The 8,649-nt window shown below is 53.6% G+C and overlaps 1 long non-coding RNA gene across 1 annotated transcript; it reads left to right on the top strand.

Moving 5' to 3' along the window:
* Nucleotides 1-2,067: 2,067 nt before the first annotated feature.
* LOC121133452 lies at nt 2,068-8,354 on the top strand. The gene is made up of 2 exons (XR_005870294.1): nt 2,068-2,390; nt 5,062-8,354. It is a non-coding gene; the product is annotated as an uncharacterized LOC121133452 (long non-coding RNA).
* The last annotated feature ends 295 nt before the right edge of the window (nt 8,355-8,649 follow it).

Raw genomic sequence — 8,649 nt, 5'->3', positions numbered from 1 at the left:
TCTCCTCCTTCTCCTGCTCCCTTCTCCCCTCCTTCTTCCTTCCATCTCTCTCAGGTGAATCGTGCTTGCACACACGCCCCTCCACAACCCGTTCTGCCCATCCCAGTCCAGGGCGGCCCAGAAGGACCAGAGCTCAGGAGGCCGCCCACACTGACAGACACACAGCTAAATGGAAAAGGGTGTCGATTCCAGAATCTGTAGGAGGAGAAACAAAAGGGGCACCTCCTAATCATGAAAATCCTTTAGAATTAGCCACACAGGCCCAAATTCGAGGCTCCTTCCAGAATCTTGTGGTTGGTAGGTCGGCCTCTCTCTTTCTCTCTCCCACTCTCCGTGTCCCTCTGCCCCTCCCGCCCCTCTGTTTCTCATCTGGCCCTGGCCTGTGCCCCTTTTTCGGGAGAGAGGGATGTGTCTGTGAGATGGAATTTGGAGAGAGGTGTTTGAATGCTAGCTGACTTGGTCACAGGCTGGCAGGAATGACAGTGAGAATACAGCCCACCCTGGATTATGGGTCAAGACAAAAATAGGACAAATCCAAAACCAACAGTGGTGTAAAGAAGTGCATGACAAAAATCCTGATGTGTCGTTTTAAGGGAAAATGCTTTAGATATGTTTAGAATAATCCTGAAACCCCTTCCGAATCACCCACTTTGGGCCTATTCTTTGAACCTATCCTGCAAGGATTTGCTAATGGAGAGTGGCCAGGGATTCCCAGTCCCACTAAAACAGATCTGAATGGGTACCCCACCTAAGCCTGTGGTGGTCCCTGGGAATACCTTAGGATGAGTCTCTAGGACTCCTGCATAGTCACTGCTGGAATCCTGGAATCGGCTAGCCTACTCTATTGTTGAATCTATCCCTAGCTCTTGGATTTAAGATCTTTCTTGGAACATCTGGGAACAAATATATCGAATTTTTCATATTTAATTGTTCACATCCCGAGAGCCCAGAGTGGGAGGGTAGGCGGGCTCAAGGAGGAAGGGAGTGGTTTCAAGTCAGGGCTTATGAGCCACTCACATTTGGGAGGCTGAAATGGGGCCATTAGTTTAGTGGCCAGGCTCAATTCTATGGTGGCCCTGGGAAACCCAAGGTGTCCATCTTTTTGCCCTGCGAAGCCACTTGGACTGAGTGAGGCCAGTTGTGTGCCGTGAGCAGAAAGATGGCAAGAGCTGCTTTTTTCCCCCTCCTATGGGAAATGAATAGAAGCCCAATTCCGGCCTTAGATATCTTCAAGGCGCCAGGACACAATCGATCGCATATCATTGGCTGTGCTAGGAATAACCAGAAGGAAGGGACCTAGTAGCCTGATATCGACGTCTAGAACCTGGTTTGAATGTAGTGTGCTGCGGGAATCCCTACAAGCCAGGCGCTATGTATGGGATAGACTTACTGAGCTAAACACAGGAGGACACTCCATCCCTCCCTTAATCCCCGGTTTCTTCCGCGTAGTCTGCACAGTGCTGGGCAGGGGGAAAGGAAGAGAGACATTAAAGATGAAGTGATCGTTTCGCAGCCTCTCGAGCGCTCACTTGGTTGCCCTGGCGAGACCACGACCTTAGACTTCTTCCCTCAAACTCTAACTCTGGTAGTCTGCGGTGGCTGCCGGGCACCCAAGACTTTGGGGGGAGGTCAGACAGGCTGGGGAGAAAGACCAGAGTGTGTGCATCCAGGGACGCAGGCCTAACGCTTTTGAGGGCAGAAGGGGCGCTCCCCTATCCTCGCGGCGCAGAAGCCGTGAACGCCGAGGCCATTGTAAGGCTGGGTGGTGCCGAGCGCGGGAAGGGGGCTGGGATTTGAATGGGAGCCCGTGATAGGCCAGTTCCAGGATTGACGTCACTTCCCCGCGGGGCGATTAGCCTGCGAGAGGAGGGCTGACGGTCCAGTGCGCTGGGGGCCGCCGGGGCGCCCGAGGCTGCCCAAGCGCAGCGCGCCGGTGCCCCGGGTTGCCGTCGAAGCGGGTCGCGGACGCGCTGGACTGGGAAAGGGGGATGGAGATGCCGCGAGGGCGGGGGAGGAAGGGAGCTGGGCGACCCAGGTAGCGGGAGTCCGTGTGTCTGTGTGTCTGTCGGTCCCCTCTGGCTCTCCGCGTGCGCCGGAGGCTGCGGGAGAGGCGCCCGCTCAGGCCCCCGCGCCGGATCGGCAGCGGCACGTGGGGCCCACAGCGCGGCAGCGGTGCGGGCGAAGGGAGGCCGGTTTCTCTCTTTGGTTATCTAGCTGTATGAGTGCCACAGAGCCGTCATAAAGCTAGATAACCGAAAGTAGAAATGACTCTCACAACTTCTGCGTGCGATCGCCCGCTCGGCCGCCCTGGCCACAGGAGCCAGAGGAGCCCAGAGACGTCCACGCCACCCAGGGACTCCAACTCGACGGAGCGGCCGCGCCCGGACCAGGTATCCGACCTCGGCTTTCCCGGGGCTACCCGCCGTGTCCTGGAGGCACTCCCTGCACCTCCTCCTCGTTCCCTGTCTCCTATCCCCATTCCCCAGCGCGGAGGTTGGAACCCTAAAGTGGAGCGGGCTGGGGGCAGGGAGCAGACTGGGGTTGCAGAGGGGTCGCTGGCGGAGAAGGCGCCAGCTTTTGCCTTCACCCCATAAATCAGGCTAGAACAATCCGCGCCCGGAGCGGACGGGGATTTTGGGATGCAAATGCGATGAGAAAAAGGGGGAGAACAGAGAGAGAGAGAGAGAGAGAGAGAGAGAGAGAGAGAGAGAGAGAGAGAGAGAGAGAGAGAGAGAGAGAGAGGAAGGACAGCGGTAGGCAGTGGGGTGGTGGGGTGGGGGAGTAAAAGGGTGGGCAGGGGGCTGCCCTGCCGCTAACAATGCGGCCTTTATCGAATTATTCGACGAGTCAGCCCCTGAGCGCCATTAGCATACGGCTGGGGGGTTGCTGGAGCTTCGCCCCTCGGTGAGGTCAAGTTCTTGATAATTTGATCACTTTTCACCGGCTCTGGCAGCTGCCTTTGTGTGCAGTTGGGGGGTCTGTGTGCAGCGTGAAGCGGAGCAGAACTGGCGGGGAGTGTGCTCAATGGCCAGGGGCCTAGGCGGGGGCCTCCCGCCCCGACCGACCGGCCCTGCCCTGCATACAAACCAAGAGCGGGCTAGTGGGCGGGAGAGACCTAACCTCTAGGCAGGCCCTGGTCCGAAGACTTCAGCCGGCGCCTCCCCAACTTCCCCAACTGGTTAAGGGGCAGCCAGGCTCTCTGGAGCTCCTCTCCTTCCCGCCCCAATAAGTGGCAACATAAGATGTATTACAATGTCTAGCAAATAAAAAAGCAATTGGGGAAAATCTGAATTCCGTTCCCATGGCAACCTAATGCTGCACACCGGCCACTCAAGCTCCAGGTCCCTCTTAGCTGGGCGCAGCGAGTGGGGCGTGCCACTGCTCAGAGCACCAGGCTCTTAGCCCCATATAGTGTGGAAGGTCCCCTTCGAGGTACATCTGGCTTCAGGTCATTCTCCTCCCAGACGCTCCCTTCACCCTCTTTCCTTGTCTTGAAGTTTGGGGCCCCTGCAACTTGGGAAACCATTGGGGCTCCCCACCCCGCTCCCGTAGTGCATGTAGACCCAGCTATGGACCCCATCCAGATGGAGAGAAGAAAGGACCCGAAGTCAGTCAGTTCGCATCCCTCGAAGGCTTGCAGAGCCTTGCGGGAATGTCAGGGTGTGCGCGCTTCAACAGATTGACCGAGGGACTGGAGCCACCATCCTGACTTGACCCGTTTTCATTTCCTTGAACAAATAAGGAAGCGTAGCAGGTCTGGGTTGGGGGTGGGGTGGGGAGGACTCCCCCAGGGTCACAGAAGTGCAGAGATGGCCTCACCTAGATCACCATACTTCCCTCTGGGCCCTGCACGATCCCAAGACCCTCCCCCTTAGTTATTTATAAGATTGATCTCTCAGTCTCTATCCCAAAATCTAACCAGCCCCCTTGTAAGAATAGAAATCTTTTTCCATCTTCGAGCCTACAAGCTGTTTTTTTTCCTTTTGCCTAGCAAAATTTATTTTAACAACAACAAAAAAAGGTTACATGTGTAAAAGTCAAAAATTCAAATGATGGTACCATAGGGAAACCCCTGGGTTCTTGAGAGGGCCAAGGTGCGACTGAGGTAGATGGAGACTTTTTACTATATTGCCTTTTGAAATTTAGCTACTGACAGAATCAAGAGCAGGCAGGCAGTGGCAGCAAAGCAACTGTGTCTGGCTGCCTCCTCCTCAGAGATGATCACTGGGTGGAAGGGAGGTTTCCATGGTCCTGTTGTAATTCCTTCCTGTTTTGAGAGTGCAGTCTCCTTGTCTCGGCCTGTGAAGGGTCACTCACGTGTTTGGGAGCCCAGCAGCACCCTCCTCCCCAGCATCTCCTAAGCTTGCCCTCCCTTGCTGGTGCACTTGGGAGCCCGGGTGCTGGTGGTGACCTCATTTCACAGGAAACCAGAGCAGCTCTCTCGGCCTGCTTGGCCAGCACTCCCTGCCTCCACAGCCACAGCTGGGCTGGGGCTTCCGTGGACCCTGCCTATCTTAGACCCTTCTCTACCCCACCCCTCCTCCTTCATAAGCCAGGATGGCTGGAGGGTGTCACAGCTGTGTCTGCGCAGCTCAAATGTGTGCTGCTTTTATACACCAGGTTCGCTTGCTGTCGGGGGCAGGCCTGAACCCCCATTAGGAGCCCAGGGGAGGTAGAGTCCAGGTCTGGGGAAGTGCAGGACTTTTTCCCCCGCTTTCTACAAAAGGAAAGATCTGCTGATAGAACCGAACCTTGCACTTTAGAGAAAGGATGAGGGCTTGGGGGGAGGTGGGGTGGTGTTTGATGGAATAGGCATACCTATTCTAATTCACAGAGTTTATCTCACACCCATCAGAAAAGACTTTCAAGAGGGCCAGCCCATCCATTCCATCCCAACAGAGATGTTCAAATCCCACCCTGGACTCTTGGAGCCCAAGACACAGGCTCAAAATTATGTTCCATATCAGCTTCCCTAGCTAGCTTAGGCCTGTCGGAGCTTCAAGGCCTGGGGCCTCCTCAGTCTTTGCTGCCCCAACCCACCCCTCCACATTTGTTTTCCAGATTGGGCTACACGGTTCCACTTTCCACTAACTAGTCTCTTCTTAAAGAAAAGGCTTGTGGGCCCTGAAAATGCGGCTGAAAGTACAGTTGGAAGCCAGAATTGGTTGGGCTCTCAAAGATGTCAACCCCTTTCATTTTACAACTAGACACACGGAACCTTTGGCAGAAGGTCGCACGGAGGCCACTTGGCAGGGCAGGGTTGCGGGCAGCCCTCGATGATGAGGCTCTTCTTCCTTCCTGGTCCACGGAGTTTCAACCCTGACCCATACCAGCCTCTTATGGGCCTCAGCGCAGCCAATGAAAAGCTGGCATCAGCAGACATCACCGAAACGCAGGCTGCTGCGAGGCCAGAGGCCGGCTCTAGACTGATCCAGGAGTTCTCGACCGCAGTCGGACCTCCGGGGAAATGGGAACAGAGCACGAAGCAGCGGGGCCAGGAGGCCTCCCAGGACCCAGCGCGACGCTGAAAAGCATGAAGGGTCGGAATTAGGCCCTCATTTAGCGAGCGTTACTAATCCGAAGTTACAGCGCTAATTCCCTGATCCCGCCGCTCCCACACGCAGCGCCGGGATTAGAGGCAAGGCCGCCGCCCGCCCCGCCCTCGCCCCCAACGCCCAGCCCTGCGCCCTGGGGTCCGCGGGATCCCGCTAAGCGTGCAGTCCGGGCTGCGGAGCCCGGTGTGGAGAGCTCGGCCGGGAGCCCCAGAACAACCTTGCTGGGACTGATGCGTCCTCCAGGGTCCAGGAGAAACTGCCAGGCCGGCCGGGCTTTCCCCCACCCGGGTGTCCACACCCAGAGCAGCGGCCTTTGGAGGCTGCGGCGCCATTTTAATCTCCTTCTCTTCCACCCTTGGCTTCTCACATGCGTGGAGTGGGATTGTCCCTGTCCCCTCTTCCACCCAGATGGAGCCCATCCTACCTTCCTCCACCCTGGTTTAAATGACCAATCAGCTCTGGCCCAGGGTGGGATGCGTTACCATGGCGACAGCCAGAGCCCCCTAGTAGTGCTACCCATCACAGAGGGTGAGTCTTCATTTCACCTGGAAGGGCATAACTAGGGACAAGCAAGAGGTAGGGGACTGAAGGAAGGCTGTGACACTTTATCCTCTCTCACTCCAGTGAGACCCTGTGTAGATGTGCACAATGTGGACCCCATGTTGGTAGATATATGGGCTTGTCCCTGCTTTTTATTTTTTAAATAGGTTTTTCATCTACTGAGGATGAGCTCTCCATGACCTTTCTTAACATGGTCCGAAGGTCCCTCTCTCTCTTCCTAGAGAGCAGCCTTCTGGAGTTCCCAAAAGCTTTTCCCAAACTGCCCTGAAGTCCTGTGATTTCAGGCAAGTCAGTTTTCTCACCCAGAAATGGGTTGTTTGCTCAGGTGCATCCAAGGAAAACAATGTATAGTGGGTGCTCTATTGTACAAGGCCTGTCCGGGTAAGACCCAAAACCTGTGATGCCCTTTCTGTCTTGGGTAGCCAAATTCGGGTGTCTCATGCATTCCTAGAGTTAGCTTTTGATTTCTCCTCCAGAAGCTGGAAAGGGGAGAGAAGGGAGGGGCGTTAGAAGTAGAGCCAGGGCGGGGGCTGTGACTGGAACAAAACCTTGGTCAGTGGCTCTGAGAATGGGCAGCCGCAGCTCCTATAGCGCTGGCTCCTTCCTTCCATCCCGGTCCGGCTTAAGCACCGCTTTAAGTGGTCCCGGCATTCACTGGCCAGCCCCTCACCGCAATTGAGCCGCAGGGGTTTGAAAAGAGGGCCAGGGCCTCAATGACAGGACCTTGGGCCAGGCTAATTGGTTTTGGTTCAAGGGGATACTGGATTTGTGAAAAGCTCCAAACCGCCTTTCCCACGCCAGACCAGGTCACAGCAGTACCGGGCGAGGTTAGAAGAGATTGGGGCCAGGGGAGAAATCTTGGAGCCAGGTGCCTAGGGCTGATCCTCTTGTACCACCCAAAACACGCCTCTGTTTGAAGAGTAGAGGATTGTGAGGGACCTCAGGATCACCTGTGTTTAGCCGCAGGCAGGTCCTGGAGACAGTTACCCTGCACGCCTGGGCTGTGTCAAGAAAAGTCTCCCATCTTTTTCCCTTTGGCTAGCCCTCCTTGAGAGAAGATCCCACTTTCCCTGCTGGGATCATTCGGGGGGGGGGGAAACCACAAAAAAAAAACCAGAAATGGTGGAGTTAATGGTTCTTGCCCAAGAGCTAAACCAAACTTGGGCTTTGTCCTGAGACTGTACAACAGTTGGTCCCAAGGAAACCCACTTGTCCCTTGACATGCCTCTAAACTGAGCACTAGCAGACACTTCAGAAATAAACAGGAGTTCCTTAATACTTGAAAACAAAAGTGGGGGTCCAAAGGTTTCTTTGCAGTCTCAAAAACCAAATGCCTTAAATCTATTATGACTGCACAAACTTTGATGGTAAATCTCAAAATGTTTGCACCAAATGGTTTATAATATACCCGTTCTTAAGTGTGCGTGTGTATAGATTTTATTGATATGTGGGATCCTGCATTTGTATTAAGTTGTGGGAACGTGCTGTAAGACCCACTTTACTGGTTTTTTAATGCTATGGCTGCTCAGCAAGTGCTCTACCCCAGAGCTACATCCCTAGTCCAGCCCCATTTAAAGTGACATTGCATCCACAAAGACCTGCGTATTATCTCCTATTGTGTATTGAATGGAACATTCCAGTGTGATCTCGAACTGCAGAAACTGCCTGCCTCAATCTTCCAAATTTTGCCCTGTGTTTGCCTACTTGAAGCATATAATTAGGAAAAACGTACTTGGGAGAGATAAAGAACTCTATGTATTCCATTTTCTATTTTTATTTCTATTTTTAATTGCCCAGAGCCTAGTTTCTCTGGGCCTCTGTTGATTTGCACATTGGAGATTCATGTGTAAATATGCATGTGGCATGTGTGCACGCCGGGGTTTTCTTATCACCAAGTGTGCGTTCTCGGTGTTTAAATACACACAATCCACATCGACACATGATTATGGGCTTACTATTTGCCTCTTCTCTAGAATCGGGTTAATTTTCCCTCGGCTAATCCTCAAACCCATTAAGTTCTTCTCTCCCCACCCCCACAAAAAAAATTGCAAGCCCTACTACAGACCAGTGGGCTCGCCCTGCTTCTCCAGCAGGCAGCTCTCCAGGCAGGGTGCTGGAGTGAAGGTCCCTATTAGGCAGACTTCATTAATGTTACCAAATATACCCCGGCACATTTACTCGTCTACTATGAAGTATTATCATAAATAATTAAAATTAAACTGCACTTGTCAAAATAAATGAACAAAGTAGAGTTAGTGATGTCTTTGCTTTGATTTGCTTGCTAGGGGTTTGCTTATTCACTAATTTGAAGAAAAGAAGAAAGAGAAGGAGGAAAGAAAGAACAGACTGCCATGGGAAGGGCTGAGCTGTGGAGAGAGGGGAGAGGAAACCCTCAGTCATCTGCCATTGGGTTTCCAGTCATTAGGGCACTCTGGGAGGCTGGAATGCAGCCTCAGACGTCAGCTCATAATGAATATTGAGGTGTGGATGTGGAAGGGGGATTTCTTTGTTTACTGAGGAATGGCCATGGGAA

This window comes from Mesocricetus auratus, unplaced genomic scaffold, assembly GCF_017639785.1.
Source record: "Mesocricetus auratus isolate SY011 unplaced genomic scaffold, BCM_Maur_2.0 Super-Scaffold_4256, whole genome shotgun sequence".
Taxonomy (NCBI): Eukaryota; Metazoa; Chordata; class Mammalia; order Rodentia; family Cricetidae; genus Mesocricetus; species Mesocricetus auratus.
The sequence above is the reverse complement of the archived record's forward strand: the minus strand, read 5'-3'. Positions and strand labels throughout refer to the sequence as shown.